Raw genomic sequence first — 21318 nt, forward strand, 5'->3', positions numbered from 1 at the left:
TCCTCTGGGTGGAGGAATCTGGTCACTGGCATGGGCTATCACAGCAGCCCTGCAGGGCCTAGGAGAGAAGAAAGATGGAGGGAATGGGTGAGAGTTGCAGGAGGAGGATAAAGGAAGGGAGGAAAGAGGCAGAAGGGAAAGCAGTGAGCAGAGGGAGGCAGGAAGGCAGGAAGTCACTGGTGGAGCAGGACAGGAGATGAAAAGCAAACTTTTTGAGTTTCTGGTCCATGGTCTCTCCCGGCTTCAGAGGCACTGACACATCAACTTGCCAAGGGTGCAAAGGAGCCTAGGTATGCCTCTGCCTGGAAAGATGGAACTCCTAGATATCTTCTCTCACCCAAAGCCTCAACTGATTTTGGGCTCTCCATAAAATAGACTTGGATTACAGTGGTACCTTAATTCGTTGTGGAGGTCTGTTCTTAACCTGAAACTGTTCTTAACCTGAGGTTCCACTTTAGCTAATCGGGCCTGCTGCTGCCGCTGTGCCGCACAATTTCTGTTCTCATCCTGAAGCAAAATTCTTAACCCGAGGTACTACTTCTGGGTTAACGGAGTCTGTAACCTGAAGCGTCTGTAACCTGAAGCGTATGTAACCTGAGGTATCACTGTAATAGTTAGGAAAGCTAGACATCAGTTTCCCAGAACATTTCAATCTGATCTTACCTTTCATTACCGTTTCAAACTTGCTTGGTCGAAAAGAAGAGCAGCTAATTCTACTCAAAACAACAACATCTAATAATGTCATTGCACGCCAGAGTTGTGTTTTACATGGTTTGAATTTGCTTTCTCTCCAAAGACACCCCCCCTTCCCCTGTGTGTCTTAGGAGATAATAAAGCAGCGCGTAGGCTGTTTAAAAATAAATCCTCATCAAGTTGGGGTGGAAAGCGATGACAGAATTCCTTCCTGATCTTGAAAAGCTGTCAAACCTGGATATAATTCCAATGGCTAGCTCTGCTCAGCACCAGTGCTTTGGCATGAAAGGGAAGCCCACACATCCACACACTGGGATTTTCACACCGTTTGCTTTAAAATTAAGCCGCATCCAAGCAAATGGGTTTGGTGCAAAGATTCATGAAACAGCACCATGTCTGGCTCCTGCAAGGCATCTCTGCAGGGCTACTTTAACACAAGGCGAAACTGTGTTTTTTAAAAAAGTGAGAATTTCAGGCCCAGCATTGAGTGTTGTTTTTTTAATAAACAACCCCAAGGCTTTCCAAAGGGTTGTCCAATGCCCCTTGTTGTTTAGTCGTTTAGTCGTGTCCGACTCTTCGTGACCCTGTGGTCCAGAGCACGCCAGGCACTCCTGTCTTCCACTGCCTCCCGCAGTTTGGTCAAACTCATGCTGGTAGCTTTGAGAACACTATCCAGCCATCTCGTCCTCTGTCGTCCCCTTCTCCTTGTGCCCTCCATCTTTCCCAACATCAGGGTCTTTTCCAGGGAGTCTTCTCTTCTCATGAGGTAGCCAAAGTATTGGAGCCTCAGCTTCACGATCTGTCCTTCCAGTGAGCACTCAGGGCTGATTTCCTTCAGAATGGATAGGTTTGATCTTCTTGCAGTCCATGGGACTCTCAAGAGTCTCCTCCAGCACCATAATTCAAAAGCATCAATTTTTTGGCGATCAGCCTTCTTTATGGTCCAGCTCTCACTTCCATACATCACTACTGGGAAGACCATAGCTTTACCTATACAGACCTTTGTTGGCAAGGTGATGTCTCTACTTTTTAAGATGCTCCAATGCCCCTTACTTTAAAGCAATAATGGGGTGTGTGGCTCTCCAGATGTGTTTGGACCATGACTCTCATCATCCCTGACTATTGGCCATATTGGTTGGGGCTGATGGGAGATGGAGTACAGTGGTGCCCTGCAAGACAAACGCCTCGCAAGACGGAAAACCCCCTAGACGAAAGAGTTTTCCGTTTTGGAGGCGCTTCGCAAAACGAATTTCCCTATGGGCTTGCTTCGCAAGACGAAAATGTCTTGCGAATTCCTGCGGGGGTTTTTCCCTTTCCCCCCCTTTTCCTAAGCCCTAAGCCGCTTATCAGCTGATCCGCTAAAAGCCGCTAAACCACTAATAGCGCTAATCCGCTAAGCTGTCAATGGGCTTGCTTCGCAAGACGAAAAAACCGCTATACGAAGAGCCTCACGGAACGGATTAATTTCGTCTTGCGAGGCACCACTGTACAACAAACTCTGGAAGCGACATGTTCCCCATCACCACTTTAAAGGGTTAAGGTTAAGGATGTATTGGGAAAAATGAAGGCGACATAAGACAAAAAATTGTTTGTCCTGGGAGTGGGGATTAAAAAGCAACAGGAAAAGGATGCCTTTATCAGGAGCAATGTATCACTATGAAGCCCAATCAGAGTGAGGACAAACTGTCCTGCCCTCCATTTGGTGTCTTCTGAATAAAATAAAGGCACACAGTAGCAACCAAGATCACAACTGCTATCACTTCACTCCCATTTCCACCTGCTAATTCTCTCTCTCTCCCTCTCTCCCTGCAGCCTGGTGTAGTGGTTAAGAGCGGTAGACTCGTAATCTGGTGAACTGGGTTCGCTTCCCCGCTCCTCCACATGCAGCTGCTGGGTGACCTTGGGCTAGTCACACTTCCCTGAACTCTCTCAGCCCCACTCACCTCACAGAGTGTTTGTTGTGGGGGAAGAAGAGAAAGGAGAATATGAGCCGCTTTGAGACTCCTTCCGGTAGTAATAAAACGGGATATCAAATTCAAACTACTACTACTCTTCTTCCTCTTCCTCTTCTTCTTCTTCTTCTTCTTCTTCTTCTTCTTCTTCTTCTTCTTCTTCTTCCTCTCTCTCTCTCCCCATATGCAACCTATGGGCAGGATGCTGAAGTCAGAGGGGAATTTTAGCTCAGAACCAGCTTCAGTACCATCATGTCTCAACTCCTCCCCCAACATCTCTTTTGGCCATAAGAGGCCAATGCTATTATTAGGACCAATCAAATTGTCACAAAGTCATAGAATCATAGCTTGTAGAGTTGGAAGGGATCCTAATGGTCCCTTGCAATGCAGGAATCTCAACTAAGACATCCATGACAGGCGGCCATCCAACCTCTGCTCAAAAGCCTCCAATGAAGGAGAATCTAGCACCTCCCGAAGGAGTCCGTTCCATTGTCCAGCAGCTTTAACTTCCTGATGTTTAGTCGGAATCTTGTAACTTGAAGCCTTTGGTTTGGGTCCTAGACTCTGGAGCAAGAGAAAACGAGCTTGTTCCATCTTCCACGTGACAGCCCTTGATATATTTGAAGATGACTATCATATCTCTTCGCGGTCTTTTCCAGGCTAAGCATGTTCAGCTCCCTAAAGCATCCCTCATAATAAGGCTTGGTTTCCAGACCCTTGATCATCTTGGTTGCCCTCCTCTGCACACATTCCAGCTTGTCAATATCCTTCTTATTTTTATTTTTTTGTACATAATTTTTTTTAAAATTAATTTAAATCCATACACAATCTTAGGTACATGTACAGCCTTAAATAATTATACATTAAATATTGATTTAAACTTGTATTTGTATATGCTCTTTTCTTATAATTTCTAACTAAACAAAAATAAACCAAAGTAAAAAATCGAATAAACTAAATTCAATATCCTTCTTAAATTGTGGCGCACAGACTTGGACACAGTGTCCCAGGTGTGTTCTGACCAGGGCAGATTAGAGTGGTACCATTACTTCCCTTGATCTGGACACTAGAGTTCTGCTGATGCAGCCTAGAATAGCATTAGCCTTTTTTGCTGCTGCATCACACTGTTGATTCATGTTAAGCTTGTGGTCTACTAAGTCCCCTAGATCCTTTCCACATGTCCTACTGGCAAGCCAGGAATCCCCCATCTTATATTAGTGCAGCTGGTTCTTCCTGCCTTAGTGCAGAACCTTACATTTGGCCTTATTGAAATTCATTTTGTTAGTTTGGGCTCAGTTTTCCAGTCCGTTAAGGTCGTATTGAATCTCGAGTCTGTCTGCTGTGCCCTTAGCTACCCCTCCTAGTTTGGAGTCATCTGTAAATATAATGAGAGTGCCCCCTCAATCAATTCATTCATCCAACTTCTAAGTTCTCCTGAAGACTTCCTCAAATTTGATCATACAAACAGAGGTAGAAGTAGGGAGGGAGAGAGAGGAGGGAAGAGAAAGAGAGAGAGAGTTGGAAAAGAGATGACCCTATAAATTCAGAAAATCCACTGTTTAGTCTTTGGCACATGCCTGAAATCTCTAGAGAGCAGCTTCCAGTCTGCGCAGATATTGCTGATCTCGCTGGGTGAAGATACCTGTGTTGTATTGTTTAGGCTGTGACAAATATTGATGCATGCCTCCTCCTGCAAACAAAAAAAATAGAAAAACTCCCACTTTCAGTGGGAACCCATGACTGTATGTAATTTATCTTGAAAGTGATGCTGTTGTCATCACTTTGATGTGTAGTTAAGACTGGTGGCATAAACCTGATCTTAGTTTACACTTCCTGTGTTACTAGAGATCAAAGGCTGGAGAGATCCATGTGGCAGCTCTTCAATTTTGCATGTGTAATGCAATTCCGAGTCACAGCTTGATATAACAACATGGTGCTCCCCCCCCACCTCCCCCCAAAGTCTTTTCCTTTAGGCAATGCACATTCGGAGCAGTCAGCTACCATTCGGGCCTGCATTGTAACTGATCAGTTCTACTATTCCAGTAGTGACTTTGGAAATAAAATCATCTATTCATGGTCCACATCTGCTTGTACTGTGATCAGGTTATGCATTACTAATCCTCTAGGAACAGGCAGAGTGAGGGGTAGTGAATCTTTTCCAGTGCAATGATACAGGAAGCTATCATCAGTGAATTTCTATTTTATTTTATGCTTATTGCATTTATAGTCTACATTACCTCCAAGCTTGAAGGCCTCACAAGTGCTTCCTCTGCACCCCATTTGAAGGACATAAGAAGAGCCTTCTGGATCTGCCAATGGCCCATCTTAGTCTAGCATCCTGTTCTCACAGTGGCCAACCAGACGCCTGGGGGAAACCAACACGCAGGAACTGAGCCCTCTCCCCTCCTGTGGTTCCCATCAACTGGTATTCAGAAGCATTGCTGCCTTCAGGGCATAGCAAACATGGATAGAAGCCATTGCTAGCCATATCCTCCATAAATGTATCTAATCCTCTTTTAAAACTATTTAACTTAATGGCCTTCACTTCATGGCCATAGCTTAACTATGCACCGTGTAAAAAAGTACTTAATTCGATCTGTCCTGAATTTTCCAACATTCAGCTTTATTCAGTGTCTACAAGCTCCAGTGTTTTGAGAGTGTTTGTTTCCCTATCCATTTTCCCCATGCATAATTTTGGTAAAGTTCTATCGTGTCACCTCTTAATTTGTTTTTTCTCTAAACTAAAAAGTCCCAAACAATGCAACCTGTCTTCATAGAGGAGTTGGTCTGTTCCCTTGATCATTCTGGCAGCCCTTTTCTGAGGTTTTCCTGACCCTACATTATCCTTTCCGAGGGGAGGTGTCCAGAACTGTAAAGGTAAAGGTAAAGGGACCCCTGACCATTAGGTCCAGTCGTGGCCAACTCTGGGGTTACGGCGCTCATCTCGCTTTATTGGCTGAGGGAGCCAGCGTACAGCTTCCGGGTCATGTGGCCAGCATGACTAAGCCGCTTCTGGTGAACCAGAGCAGCACACAGAAACGCCGTTTACCTTCCCGCCAGAGTGATAACCTATTTATCTACTTGCACTTTGACGTGCTTTCAAACTGCTAGGAACTGTACATCGCTCCAAATGTTGGGGCACAAAAAGATCTGTATAATACTTGCAATTTTATTTTCAATTAGTTCCCTAATGAACCCTGGTATGGAATTTGCTGTTTCCATGGCTGCTGCGCACTGAGTTGACATCTTCATTGGACTATCTTCTATAACCCCAGGGTCTTGTTCTTGGTCCTTTCACCCGATGATATGTGAATGATACTTTTGCCCTAACATGCATTGCTTTACACTTGTTTACATTGAATTGTATTTGCCATTTTGCCACCCATTCACTCAGTTTGGAGAGGTCCTTTTGGAGCTCTTCACAATCTCTTTTTGTTTTAATGACCCCGAACAATTTAGTATCATCAGCAAACCGACCACTTCACTGCTCACTCTATCTCTAGATTGTTTATGAACAAGTTTAAAAGCCCCAAGACTGATCCTTGGGGAACTCCCCTTTCTACTACTTTCCATTCAGAGAGCTGTCCATTTATTCCTACTCTTTGGTTCTAGATACTTAACCAATTACTGATCCACAAGAGGACCTCTCTTCTTATCTCTTGACCAGTAAGCTTACTCAGGAGTCTTTGGTGAGGTACTTTGTCAAAAGCTCTGTGAAAGTTCAAGTACAGTCATACCTTGGGTTACAGACGCTTCAGCTTGTGCGTTTCCGGGTTATGGATGCGCCAAAACCCGGACGTACTGGAACAGGTTACTTCCGGGATTCGGTGCTCGCGCATGTGCAGAAGCACCGAATCGCAACCCGCACGTGCGCAGGTGTGGCGCTGCGGGTTGCAGGCACTGCGGGTTGCGAACATGCCTCCCGCATGGATCACGTTCGCAATCTGAGCATCCACTGTACCCTATGTCCACCACATCACCTCTATATGCTTGTTGGCACTCTCAAAGAAGACTAATAGGTTTGTGAAACAGGTATTTTCCTTGTGGAAGCCTTGCTGACTTTGATGCAGTACTGCTTGCTCATTTAAATGCTTGGTTATTTTATCTTTAACATTACTTTCCACCATTTCATTTCATTTTCATTTATCATAATTATCCAGCTTCCCAAAAATTCAGTACTTCTCGATATGGTTTAACCCCTTTCTGTTTTCACAATACAAATTCCACAAATATCTTCCATATTTCCTCAAAGTCATTTTCCCCTTCTTACTTTGCTAGCACACATTAATTTATCATATATGTCCCACACTTCTTTATGCCATTCTTCTATTTGATACCCACCTTGCTTTTTCCATTTCCTAGCTATGATAACTCAAGTTTGTGAGTAAGTCCTTCATAAAGGTAAAGGTAAAGGGACCCCTGACCATTAGGTCCAGTCATGGCTGACTCTGGGGTTGCAGCACTCATCTCACTTTATTGGCTGAGGGAGCCGGCGTACAGCTTCCCAGTCATGTGGCCAGCATGACTAAGCCACTTCTGGCAAACCAGAACAGCACACAGAAACGCTGTTTACCTTCCCGCTGGAGCAGTACCTATTTATCTACTTGCACTTTGACGTGCTTTCGAACTGCTAGGTTGGCAGGAGCTGGGACCGAGCAACGGGAGCACACCCCGTCGCGGGGATTCAAACCACCGACCTTCTGATCAGCTAGTCCTAGGCTCTGTGGTTTAACCCACAGTGCCACCCAAGTCCCTAAGTCTTTCATAGCCTCCACCAATTTTCCAGGGACATATGTTAAACTAACCAGCCTGTAATTTCCTGGATCCCTTTTCTAAATTTGGTGTTACATTGGCTACTTTCCAGTCCTCGGGTATAAGAGGCTGACCCAAGGGGCAAGTTACATATTTTTATTAGAAGATTAGCATAGTCACATTTGAGTTTTTTGAGACTCTCAGAAGGATGCCAACTGGACTCAGAGTTTTGGCAGTTTTAACTTTGTTGGGCCTAGAACTTCATATCTCATCTCCATTATCCATCTTAGCTCCCCAGACTCATCTTCTGCAAAGGTACTGGGTTCTGCCCTATATCTCCATTGTGAAGACAGATGCAAACAAATCATTCTGCTTCTCTGCAATCTCTTTGTCCTTCTTTATAACTCCTTTGTCTCCCTTGTTGTCAAAGGGTCTTCCTAGATGGTTTCCTGCTTCTAATATATTTGAAGAACTTCTCCTTGTTGGTCTTTATTTTTACAGTAATGTGTTCCTCAAAGTCTTTTCTTTTTTTAAAGCATCCCTTACTGTTTGTTTGCACTTTTTGGGCCACAGTTTGTGTTCCTTTTCGTTCTCTTCATCTGGACAAGACTTCAGTTATTTGAGGGAAACCTTCTTGCCTCTAATAGCTTCTCTCACTCTCCTTGTTAATCATGCCAGTGTCCTCTTGTCTCTTATGGTACTTTTCCTGGATCTGTGGTATACACTCCAGCTGAGTATCTAATAGCATGTTTGGAGCTAAAAGCATTTTGGAGTGATTTGACCCTCTTGACTTTCCGTTTCAAGATTTCTTTTTTTAAAAAACACACCAGTCTCCTCATTTGTTGGGATACTTCAGTCAGTAGAGCGTGAGACTCTTAAATCTATGATATTCACCTCTCAAAATCAGATGTGACCGTGTTGGATTTTCTAGGCAATTGGCTACTTACATGTTTATTTAATATAACAGGACTATGGTGTCCACTCCCAATTGGCTCAACAGTGCTCCATCTTGCACCAGGCCCTGGGTGCTACTCCAAGATGGCTTTCTCTGAAATGCTACCAGTTCCATGTGCAGGGCCAGACAGACAGGCTCAGCTTTGTGGTCTCAATATCGAAATGAGACGATGGTGTCAGGAGGAAGGGTTTGGATTCTTAGGCACTGGGGAACATTATGGGGCAAGCTAGGCCTGTAGTTGAATGTTCATGAAGTAAGTTATATATTTATTAATTTATTAAACTGATATGGAAATGTGGAAAATTGAACCAAAGATTGGAAAAATGAGGGGGGAAACCCCCTGAAATTGAACGTTTCACACTAGGTGCAAATTTGCGATGGGTGGAGTAGTCAGACCATAGGTTGAATGATTGGTTAATGGTACTCAGTTACTACAGAACGGAAATAGGCCCGAAAGCTTATTATGTCTGCCAGCAGTTGATTTAATTAAAACAGCATCTTTCTCCACAGAGATTCTTACACCCACAAGCACTTGCCACTCTTTCTCGCAATAGATAAATAATTAGTTCGCTGTACCGAAAACCTCACAACTTAGACATTGCTAACTCAGTGGTTACATCAGTTAATTAATGTCTATTGATAGACATTGCATCATGGTAAGGAACACATGATGTCCTCTGCTGCTGAATAAGTCATAGCTTTACCTTTCAAGACAGAATAGACTAAATGTAGCCACATAGGCGTTGTTGTTGTTGGCATTTGTCTGTCTCAAGAGACAATGGAATGCACCCCCAGGGGTGTAGTCAAACCGCAGGAGGATAACTGCGCCCGAGACTAGCTGCAGAGACTAATAATTCAGCTTGTTATTTGACTCCCACAAAGAGCTGATTCACACCCCTAGCAGATAGTACTGCGATGATGGACCAGTGGTCTGACTTGGTTCAAGGCAACTTCCTACATTCCTGAAAAAAGTGTGTTCTGCCTGTAAAAATGGTCGATTCCCACTCATCCAGACAAGCTTGGCACCCATTCCAAGTCTCTTTTGTCAGCTCTGAAGTGGCTGTTTGCTTCTGCTCATCAATCTAAACCTGAAGGAAGCCTTGGCTGGTGTTGCAGTTGGCACAGATTCTTCTAGGTGATTCATGAGGACCGAAGTGCCTCGGCACACAAGCCACAAATTGAATTTCACCAGCTCTTCCCTTCTGCCAGTTAGGAGACAAAACAAATAGTTGCTATTTCCACCCCTGTCCTCCTCATGATCCCTTTGTTCTATCTGAAAGCTCAAGTCCTGATGCTGATGCTGCAGATGTGTGCTGGAAATGTTTACTGCTGCTCTTCAAGCAACTTGGAGAAAGACCCCCTCTTAAACACTGGTGTTGGATAATTTCCAGGTATTTGTGAAACCACGTGGAGCTGGACTCGGGAAGAGCGCCCTGCTGTCCACATTCCCACCAAGATGGCGCAAGAGAGAAGTGTGTCCTGGGGAAAAAGGAGAAGAAATCACTAAGGCACTTGTGGTCTGTGGATAATCAGGTAGAGTAAGGACGTCTGGAGAAGCAGGCTGCCACTCTGCCAGGGAGCTGACAAGGAGAACAGGTCATTCACAGATCAGAGAAAGGCAGTGAAACACGGGCTAACTTACAGTTAGGTAAAGGTAAAGGGACCCCTGACCATTAGGTCCAGTCGTGACCGACTCTGGGGTTGCGGTGCTCATCTTGCTTTGTTGGCTGAGGGAGCCGGCGTACAGCTTCCGGGTCATGTGGCCAGCATGACTAAGCCACTTCTGGTGAACCAGAGCAGCGTACGGAAACACCGTTTAGCTTCCTGCTGGAGCGGTACCTATTTATCTACTTGCACTTTGACGTGCTTTCGAACTGCTAGCTTGGCAGGAGCTTACCCCGTTGCAGGGATTCGAACCGCCGACCTTCTGATCGGCAAGTCCTAGGCTCTGTGGTTTAACCCACAGTGCCACCTGCGTCCCTTGACTTATAGTTAGTTTCTTTATTAAGGAAGCAGAACAGAGAACACAAAGAGACTTCTAAGGGTTGCTCCTGTCTAGATGAAGCATTTGCCTGAAGTGGCTTGTAACTCCCTATCCCTCTGTGTCAGGCCCGTTCCTCTGGCTACAGCAGGGTCCCCAAACTAAGGCCCATGGGCCGGATAAGACCCGAGGGACTCGTTCATCCAGCCTGTGGCGACCCCCGCCACCTGCTGTCACCGCCCGCTCTTACCGGCGCTGTGCTGTGCAGCTGCCAGTTCCGGGTCGGAGGAGCACTGGAAATAGCTTGTGTGCATGTGCAAGCGTTATTTGCGCATGCACAAGCGTTATTTCTAGTGCACATCCGGGTCGGAGGAGGCCCGTGCACATGCGCACAAGCCATTTCCGGTGCAGAAGTGCGCCGGAATTAGCTTGTGTGCATGCATATGGGCACGCGCTCCCCTGCCCTCCGGCCCGCTTCACGATCGCGCTGGAGACACCGGCCTGAGTCGTGGTAAATTCGCTGACCCCTGGTCTACAGCAAGCCCCAAGGGACTCTTTCTGTTTCTAAAGGTAAAGGGACCCCTGACCATTAGGTCCAGTCGTGACCGACTCTGGGGTTGCAGCGCTCATCTCGCTTGATTGGCTGAGGGAAGCCGGCGTACAGCTTCTGGGTGATGTGGCCAGCATGACTAAGCTGCTTCTGGTGAACCAGAGCAGCACACGGAAACGCGTTTACCTTCCTGCCGGAATGGTACCTATTTATATACTTGCACTTTGACGTGCTTTCGAACTGCTAGGTTGGCAGGAGCAGGGACCGAGCAATGGGAGCTCACCCTGACGCAGGGATTCGAACTGCCGACCTTCTGATAGGCAAATCCTAGGCTCTGTGGTTTAACCCACAGCGCCACCTGCGTCCCTCACTTCTGTTTCTACCTGGCCCTTTATTCGGTAACATGCCATAGGCGGCTTGTTCTGGGAGTGGGGAGGGGGCTTGGAGGCTGTCAGCAGAGAAGCTGTCAGAGTGGCTCTGTGGTGGAATTGCCAAGTCTGATCCCTGTCTCTGCCCTGTGCTGGGGCACCTGCCTGTTTCCTCCTCTTCATCATCTTTCAAGCTCCCAGTGCTTCTCAGCTCTTCCCCTCTTTTGGGGTGTGGATGGTTTCTCACCACCAGAATCCAGGATTCAAATACTCTCCCTCTGTACTTTCCCTGGGGGGCTCTTGGTCAGGCAGTTAACACCATTCTCCCTCATCCAGCCAGTCCCTGACACACCCAATGGTAGTCACTTCTGGATTATGTAAGAGCTGTCCTATACTGTGGCAGATAAATTGGCCCACTTACCTTGGTTTCGTCTTCCCCGACTGGCAGCAGTTTGGCAGGACTTCAGGCAGGTGTGTCTCCGAACCTTACCTAGCAATGCTGGGGATTATACCTGGGAGCTTTTTCATGCAAAACAGATGCTCTACCACAACTGAGTCTTCTTGCTCTGTTCCAATAGCATGAGCTCAGCATCTCCCACACTGGACATTCCCCTGTAAACATAACCACAATTTATTGGTTGCCAAGAGTGGACACTCACCATCATATCAGTTCTGAGTGGATGAGAGGTACACAGAGGTGCTAAGATAGGGTTGCCATATTTCAAAAAGTGAAAATCCGCCCCAACAAAAATTTAAAAAATTGGCTGTATAATTTGGAACTAATGTGATTTGGAACTAATGTGATTTGATTGGCCTGTTAATAAAAATTATATTAAAAAAAAGTGAAAATCCGGACACACACACAAAAAAGAAGGCTTGTGGGTTCTTTTTAATGAAATTCACCAAAATCTACACTTCTGCCAAACACCTGGATTTTCCTGGACATTTCAGCGATTTCCGCCCGGACATTCTTTACAAGGGCTGAATAATGGCTATGTCTGAGAAATTCCGGACATTTGGCAACCCTAGTTAAGACCTTCTCTCTATGAGCGAACATGGAGGTGGCTGATGAAGGTGCCTTTTTCCATTTTGAGGGGGCAGCTGAATGGGGTGGGGGCATACCCATGCCCTTTTGTGGTCCAGTCACCTTTTCTGCTCTTTTAGATGTGGCAGCCATTTTGTGTTACGCCATGTCCCCACAGCAGCCATTTTTTGTCCGGCATCTGCAGCACTTCGGCAAAACTTCGAATGTGCCCATGTATCCAAAAAAGTTGGCAGCCCCTCTCCTCGAGGGCCACAGGTTCCCCATCCCTGGTGATAAGATGAATGATAAAATATATATATAAAGAAATAAATACAATCACCCACATACACACTCACACCCCTTTACAATGGTACCTCGGGTTAAGTACCGGGTACTTAATTCGTTCCGGAGGTCCGTTCTTAACCTGAAACTTTTCTTAACCTGAAGCACCACTAATGGGGCCTCCTGCTGCTGCCGCACCACTGGAGCACAATTTCTGCTCTCATCCTGAAGCAAAGTTCTTAACCCAAGGTACTATTTCTGGGTTAGCGGAGTCTGTAACCTGAAGCGTATGTAACCCGAGGTACCACTGTACTTGTATTTCTAAATAGTTGTTCACTTTTGCAGGAATCTAGAGGAGGTTCACACATAAAACCAGTTACTTCTTTTATTGTCTTATTTTGGATGTAGAACCCCTCCTCAATGTGTTGGGCGAGATACACATCAGGGTGTATTGACGCTAAAAAGAATAAATCCCTCTAACTGTGTTACTTTGGGCTTGAAATTGCATTGTGAAACATCATCCGCAGCTGATATCCTCTACAAAGCTACATCCCTAAATGTGGATGCCGATTTGGACAGATGAACTACTTATCTTAATATACATGTTGCAATTAGGATGGATGGATAATGCTTATCATTACAGTGAACTGACACCCCCCCTTTCTGTTATATTTGCAATAAAAATCTGTCTGTCTGTCTGTCTGTCTGTATAAATGTACTGACCTAAATCCCAGCTTCAATTTCTGCACCTTTAGCCTGAAGGGCACAGTTAGAGCAGATTAGGCATGTGTCAATATGGTGTCTGCAAATTGGCTCCCACAAGAACTGAGCTGCTCATTGTTCCCAGCTAACACTGTCTAATAATAATCCATTTTCTCCCCATTTCGGAATAGCGAGCTGCATTTGCATTCAAAATGATTTTAACAAATACAGCACAAGGAGGCAGCGCCTGGTGCAAAATGAACTGGGAATCGTTTCACGCATTTGGGGTTGTTAACAAAGTGAGCCTGCCTGCCTATTGGATGCCATCTGTCTGGTTATGGACAGCCTTGTCAAAGAAGGGGAGGGAGAAGATCTTGAGAGAGTTGGCAGCTGCCCAGCTTGCCTCCGTTCTGCTTTCTAGTGTTTCCATAACAGATGTTCTGCCACATGCCCGGGGTTGTTGCAGAAGAGTTGATGTGTGCACTCAAAAATAGGTGATTTTCTTCTAAGGCACAAGAGATGGTCTCTCGCCTTCTGCAAGGCAGGTTTCGAAGATAGGAGTGCGTCTGTGGGAGAGAATCCTGCCTTCACTTTTATTTTTATTTCCCTCAAAGATGGGGGGAGATTTGGAAGCGAGGCATGGTTGCCCACCTGTTTGAATTTTGGCAAGCAGGCAGCACTGTTTGTTGCGAGCAAGACCTTCTTGTTTGATTCTAGGGGAGGCTGGTCGAAGAAGGGCACTGCCACACCGACCTCACTCTGCCCACCAACTACCTGCGTTCTTACCTTCAACCAGCCCAGAGGGTGGTACTGTCTATCAGCTTCTTCCTCCTAAGTCTCAGTCTCACCTCTGTATAACTCAGCAGTACAAGAGGATGAATTAGCTGGGTCTCCCTGTCTTCCATCCTGCTCACCCTCAAAATTCCCTCTTGCCAATGCCTGTTGGTTGATTGTAGAAGGAAGCTCCCTCCAGGGCCTGTTTGAGACATGTACTTCCTGAGGCAAAGGATAAGAATGCACCTTCCTCTTTTAGAGGTGATATCTGGTGCCCTAGTGATGTATGGAAGTGAGAGCTGGACCATAAAGAAGGCTACTCGCTGAAGAATTGATGCTTTTGAATTATGGTGCTGGAGGAGACTCTTGAGAGTCCCATGGACTGCAAGAAGATCCAACCTCTCCATTCTGAAGGAAATCAGCCCTGAGTGCTCACTGGAAGGACAAATCGTGAAGCTGAGGCTCCAATACTTTGGCCACCTCATGAGAAGAGAAGAGAAGACTCCCTGGAAAAGACCCTGATGTTGGGAAAGATGGAGGGCACAAGGAGAAGGGGACGACAGAGGATGAGATGGCTGGACAGTGTTCTCGAAGCTACCAGCATGAGTTTGACCAGACTGCGGGAGGCAGTGGAAGACAGAAGTGCCTGGCGTGCTCTGGTCCGTCCATGGGGTCACGAAGAGTCAGACATGACTAAACGACTAAACAACAACAACAACGTCTGGTGCCCAAGATGAGGGGGCCTGGCACATGTGTGTGATGTCATGCACATGACGCATGGCGCATGCATGGTGTCGCATTGTCTGGAGGAGCCTGAGTGTGGAGCCCAGTGCGGCTTCCTCTCTCACACTCAAGAGAAGCCAACCACTGACCCACTCCATGCTCAGCTTCCTTTGTCCCCTCAACATTGACGAGGCCTGGCCCCTGCCAGCAGATTTTGAGGGGGCCCAACACACCTCTGCCCCTACGAGCTGGTGTGCCTGCCCTCTTTCCACATACAGAAGTGAACTGGATGAGTAGCTGAATCTAACTGTAACATTGATGACAGGGCAACAGCCTCAGGGCATCAGGACAACTTATGGGTGGCAGACCAAGCTGTGTGACACCCAGAACAACTCAGTCCTCCTCCGACAGAGGTGAGGAGCAAGGGAGGAACTGCTGAGGGGGTTGGCACTGCTGCCCTCCACCCACAAAAAACCCCCACACCCACTCCAACATCTGCCATCTCAGGCAGTCACCTCACTCTGTCTAATGGTAGAGCTGGTCTTGGCTTCTTCGCAGATGGAAGAGGCTTCTTGGACAGAAATAAGTTGAGCACTGCCCATTTTGCGATGCTGGGAGTATCTTTTGCTGCCAGGACATCTCCCACAATTCCCTGGAGGCAAAAGATGTTGCCAGCATCTCTGTGCTGCTATCACTTTACTTCAGGGTTAGGGAACCTCAGGCCTTTGCGGAGGCTGAATGCAACCTTTCACCAGTCAGCCCCCTCTCCTCAGGCCACATCCCTCACCAGCCCTGATTTGTACCCTCCCTGAGTGTTTTTGCCTGGATGGAATGTGTCCTTGAACTAAGGAAAATGTTTCTTGCTTCCCTGGATGGAGGATGAAGAGGGGCGCATGAGTGCAGAAGCTAGCCCACTGTACAACAAAGTTAAAATTTGCATCTCAGCCGGGAATGCTGCCCTTGTGCTGAAAAAGGTCCTCCACTCATTTGACTTAATTCTGTCCAGGAAGGAGAAACCCAGCATGCCTCACCTGTTTCAAGAGAGCCCTCCTCACCTGCCTGCTATAGAGATTTCTTTGCACCAAGGTGAGGTTTTCGTGGGGTGTGGTAATGGGCAGTATAGGTGATTGGGCTCCTCCTGCAAAATAATAATAATAATAATAATAATAATAATAATAATAATAATAATAAAGATTAGGGTGTGGAGAAGGCATCAGGGAGAGAGGAATGAAGAACCCCCTCATGTTCTGATTGCCTATGGAGCACCAGCAACTGAAAATGGGGAGAGCTGAATTAGGGAAGGTTTGATGAATCATGGAAGGATATTGGACCCTCATCCAGCCCTCTGGAACCAGTTACCAACTAATATTAGATAGTTGCGCAGCATCATGATGCTTAGATGCCTACTGAAGATGATTAAGAAGTTTCTCCCTGAGGTGCGACCCAATCATTTATGAAAGGCGAATTGTACATCTGTGGGAATGGCTTTATTTTTACAATTTGTATGAAATTTTAGCTACCGGTAATTGTTATCCTATTGTACACAGGCTATGAAATGGTTTATCAATTAATAATAATAATAATGCCCTTAATTGGGAGTTGGATGGGGTCTGGTTCACTTGGGAATGCCTCCAAAGAATCCTTATTTATTAATTTCCCCTTTTTATTTTGGAGGAGGGAACAGCATGTCATCGTCTGAGGCAATACGGCGAGAGCTTGAAAAAGTTTGTCCACTGCTAATTCTGTATTCTGCACTTCCCCCTTTCCCCAGCCTGACCTAAATCCTCCATGCACATTCTACCTTAGGAGAGCCAGGGATCCATTTTGACATCCCTTCTGCATCCACCACTCGCCCTGGTCTTTCTGAATCTGACGTTATCCACCCAGATGCTAACAACAACAGCAAGATACCGCAAAGAACTCGAAAACTGTGTAGTGTGTGACTGTTTTTTGTTGTATTTTGTATTATTACCTCCTGCTTCACGTAATCCCAACAAGTGATGTCGTTCATTCTGCTTCTATGTAATTCAAGCAAGGTGTGAAGACATTTCAGCAAGCACAGACGGTGCTTTTTAGTTCCTTAAAAAAAAGCAAAAAAGCGATTGCTTCCCTTTGGTCCTTCAGTCTGTCAAGCTTCGTTGGCTGTCAATGAGGTGGCAGAACAGAGTTATCATCTGCCTGCAGCAAGACCTGTTACTGCTGATAGGCGAAGGGATTTCTTTCCCCCCTGTAGCAATAAAATGGAGACAGACAGAGAGGCAAATTCAAGCATGCAACATACAACAGCCTATATATCTTCTTAGCAAAAGCAGTCTGTGTGCACTTTCTGTTTCAGGAACTTGGACGTTCAAAATGCTTAACAGGATTATCTTGTAGAGGCTGTGTGGGTGTGTGAACAGGATGACAATGGGGCATCGTTTAGATAAATCCTCTACTTCCCAAGGATGATTTTGGTGAGGCAAATTCTGTGCTGTGGAAAGATGCTCCCCCCCCCCACAAAAAAATAACAAAAATGATACTGTGGTGTAATTAGTTTGGGAAGAACCATAGCTCAGTGCTAGAGCAAGTGTTTTGCATGTAGGAGATCCTGGATTCAATCTCCACTATCTTCAGATAGGGCAGGGAAATAATAATAATAATAATAATAATAATAATAATAATAATAATACACAACCTTGATGACAGAAAGTGAGGAGGAATTAAAGAACCTTTTAATGAGGGTGAAATAGGAGAGCGCGAAATATGGTCTGAAGCTCAACATCAAAATAACTAAGATCATGGCCACTGGTCCCATCACCTCCTGGCAAATAGAAGGGAAAGAAATGGAGGCAGTGAGAGATTTTACTTTCTTGGGCTCCATGATCACTGCAGATGGTGACAGCAGTCACGAAATTAAAAGACACCTGCTTCTTGGGAGAAAAGCAATGACAAACCTAGACAGCATCTTAAAAAGCAGAGACATCACCTTGCCAACAAAGGTCCGTATAGTTGAAGCTATGGTTTTCCCCGTAGTGATGTATGGAAGTGGACCATAAAGAAGGCTGATCGCCGAAGAATTGATGCTTTTGAATTCTGGTGCTGGAGGAGACTCTTGACAGTCCCATGGACTGCAAGAAGATCAAACCTATCCATTCTGAAGCCCTGAGTGCTCACTGGAAGGACAGATCCTGAAGCTGAGGCTCCAATACTTTGGACCATAAAGAGCTAGATGGACCAATGGTCTGATTCAGTACAGGACAGCTTGTGATGATCTATCATGAAGTTGCTGGTCACGTCGCCTGAGATATGTCTGCAGGCAGAAAGAACAAAGATCCTCAGCATCGCCTTCTAATAGATTCTGGCCACAAACTAATCACACACACCCTCCACACGCAAGTCACCCATGATAATACTGAATGTTTGGGTTTCCCCCCTCTAATCATATTCTAAAATTAGTCCGTGTAGTAAATCGATCCGTCAAATAATAAGTATGTCAAGGAAAATAAAATAAATATTTGAGAAGAAGAAGAAGAGTTTGGATTTGATATCCCACTTTACTACTACCCTAAGAAGTCTCAAATCAGCTAAGAATCCCCCCCAACAAACACTTTGTGAGGTGAGTGAAGCTGAGAGACTTCAGAGAAGTGTGACTGGCCCAAGGTCACACAGCAGCTGCATGTGGAGGAGCGGAGACACGAACCCGGTTCACCAGATTATGAGTCCACTGCTCTTAACCACTACACCACACGGGCTCTCGATCTTAAGGAGCTTAAGATAGTGCACAAGGTTCCTCTGCTCCCACATCACAACAACCCTGTGAGGTAGGTTACACTGCGGGTAGTGACCATCTCAGGCCATTCTGGGAGTTTCATCGCTAAACAAGGATTTGAATCCAGATCCTCAACGCATGGGACCCCAGTGGCTTTTAGCAATTATGTTCATGTCTTCTGATCCATAGATCTGCGGTCTTTTGTAGAGAGGCTTTTGGTGTTTTATATCTTCATTGTAAAAAACAGCAACACACCAAGCTCATGCAGCGATGTGGGGTGATTGACCGGTGCTGTGGTGCTAGACAAGGAATGGTGAATGGTTCACTGCTACGGATGCAGACATCTGCCACCCAGCAGCAAATGTCACTCTCTTTTTGCAGATGTCCAAATGTTAAAAATGCAGGTAAGGAATAAAAGTTTAATGCCTGTGAAATGACTGGGAACTCTGGAAAAGACACAGCATATGGTATATATAATTCCAAGTGATAAAAAGATAAGCACCACAAAGTATTTATGATTATGGAAGGGGGCTATAGTCCTGAAATCTGTCATATATAAACTAAACCAGAAAATAAAAAAATTCCTTCCAGTAGCACCTTAAAGACCAACTGAGTTAGTTCTAGGTATGAGCTTTCGTGTGCATGCACACTTCTGAAGAAGTGTGCATGCACACGAAAGCTCATACCTAGAACTAACTCAGTTGGTCTTTAAGGTGCTACTGGAAGGAATTTTTTTATTTTGTTTTGACCATGGCAGACCAACACGGCTACCTATCTGTTACTAAACCAGAAAATGAGCTTTGAATCCGATTGCAGACAACAATTATACCAGGGATTGCACTGAACAAATGAGAACCACTGTTCAGGAGCATTTCGTGAAATTAAAGGGGAGGCAATTGTGGTTTAACTGATCTGTGACAGAAAGCAGAAAAGGTGCACTCTTGTCTACTATGAGAATATCAGATAGTGAGACTTGTGAATGCCAAACAGAACACACACACACGGGTGCACAAGTATTTGTGCCTAGGTACGCACTTATGTGTGTAGGCATGTGAACACATTCACACTCATACACAACCCTCGTTGTCGTTGAGGATACATGATTGCAAACATTCCACTTGCTTAGTCAATCTCAATATCCACACTGATTCCGATACTGTCTGAAGGCTGTCAATCACCTCCAAGTGACAATTCTGACTTAAAGGGCAAAATAAAAAGGGTCTGCGTCCGTTCATATGCCATATTTCACATGTATGTGAAGGCTCAGTTATGTAGACATATTAGCTGCTGCAAGAAGCCTCCTAGCTCTTAGCCACATCAGAACAAAGTGACAGGATTATTTATAAAGACACAGTTCTCCATGCCCCAAGCCATTCAGCAAATACATAGAACAATATATATATATTAAAAACCCCATTCTTACCTTTTGGATCAGAGGCAGGTGCCAATGGTTCAGGCCCCTACATGTGGTTAACCAGTATACTAGGACACAGACCATGCTCTCCGCCTGCAGGTGATGCTTGTGATGTAGATACTAGACCACTTTTTGACAGCTGATAGTCTGGGAGAGAGGCTGGAGTTATTTAGCATCTTTGCATTCACGGCAAGTCAGACCGTGCAGCGGGAGCATCTATATTTAATTTGGCAGTCGCTCTGGATGACCTCAAAGGCTTTTTCATTTTCTTGCTCTGCTTCTCTCTCTCTCTCTCTCTCTCTCTCTCTCTCTCTCTCTCTCTCTCTCTCTCTCTGCCTTCGTCTTCATTGCTTAGCAACAATCAAGGGTGAACTTGCTCTTAAGCCAAGCACCACTATAGATATGGCTCCGATCTCTGCCGGCTGAGTGCATCCTAGTCAACCTTTCCTTTTCGCGTCTCCCACCGCTTGGCATTTCCCTCCACCCTTTCCTGTCCTGCTCTTCCTCTCAGGCAGAAGTTTTCACTCTTTCCCCCCTCCCAATTTCAAACACATTGCAGTAGATGGGGAGGCAGCTTCTAAAACAAACGACAAGGCGGCGGTGGAACAAGGAGTTTTATTGGATGCCAATAGGTGAATGCAAGGTTGGACTGCACAACTGAGTAACAGCCAGGAAGGGGGGGGGGGTGTCAGGAAGTGGTTAACCCCTGCTTTTCCTTGAAATTAATTCCTGTACTTGATAAGAGCCCATATAATTAGGACTATCAATGACAACAAGTCATGATGGCTAGGCTTGGCTTCCACAGTTGGAGGCAGTAATGCTTCAAAATATCACTTGCTGGAAACCAAACCAGGGGAGAGTACTCCTATGCTCAAATCCTGCTTGTGGGTTTCCCTCAAGCATCTGGTTGGCCACTGTGAGAACAGAATGCTGACTGAATGGACCTTTGGCTGCTATGTCCCACAGAGGAACTTACGGTCTTCAAACAAAAACATCTTGGAGATCCCGGGCCACAGAGAGGTTAGGCTGGCCTCAACTAGAGCCAGGGCTTTTTCGGCTGTGGCTCCGATCTGGTGGAATGCTCTGTCACAAGAGACTAGGGCCCTGCGAGACTTGACATCTTTCTGCAGAGCCTGCAAGACAGAACTGTTCCACCAGGCCTTTGGCCAGGGCACAGCCTGACTCTCTCCTTTGGCAATCTTCACAGAACTCTAGCCCAGTGGTTGCCATCAATTTGATTTGAATTAATTTTATAATGAAATGATTTTAGAATGTTGTACTATTTTATTGTTGTTAGCTGCCCTGAACCCGGCTTTGGCTGGGGAGGGCAGGATATAAATAAAATTTATTATTATTATTATCCAGCAGGCTCTTCATAGGCAGGGCCGTCTTACCCATAG

At 45.6% G+C, this 21318-nt stretch overlaps 1 long non-coding RNA gene across 1 annotated transcript in view; it reads right to left on the minus strand.

Annotated features, from left to right (window-relative positions):
• LOC309328934 overlaps positions 1 to 20480 on the minus strand; it is a 39643-nt gene extending 19163 nt beyond the window's left edge. The window contains exons 1-4 of the long non-coding RNA XR_014150912.1: positions 19928 to 20480; positions 16729 to 16983; positions 11673 to 11863; positions 7391 to 9831 (exon numbers count right to left, since the gene is read on the minus strand). This is a non-coding gene — a long non-coding RNA (uncharacterized lncRNA). The remainder of the gene's footprint in view (positions 1 to 7390; positions 9832 to 11672; positions 11864 to 16728; positions 16984 to 19927) is intronic.
• Positions 20481 to 21318: the final 838 nt, after the last annotated feature.

This window comes from Podarcis erhardii, assembly GCF_964252035.2.
Source record: "Podarcis erhardii genome assembly, chromosome: 14".
Lineage (NCBI taxonomy): Eukaryota > Metazoa > Chordata > Lepidosauria > Squamata > Lacertidae > Podarcis > Podarcis erhardii.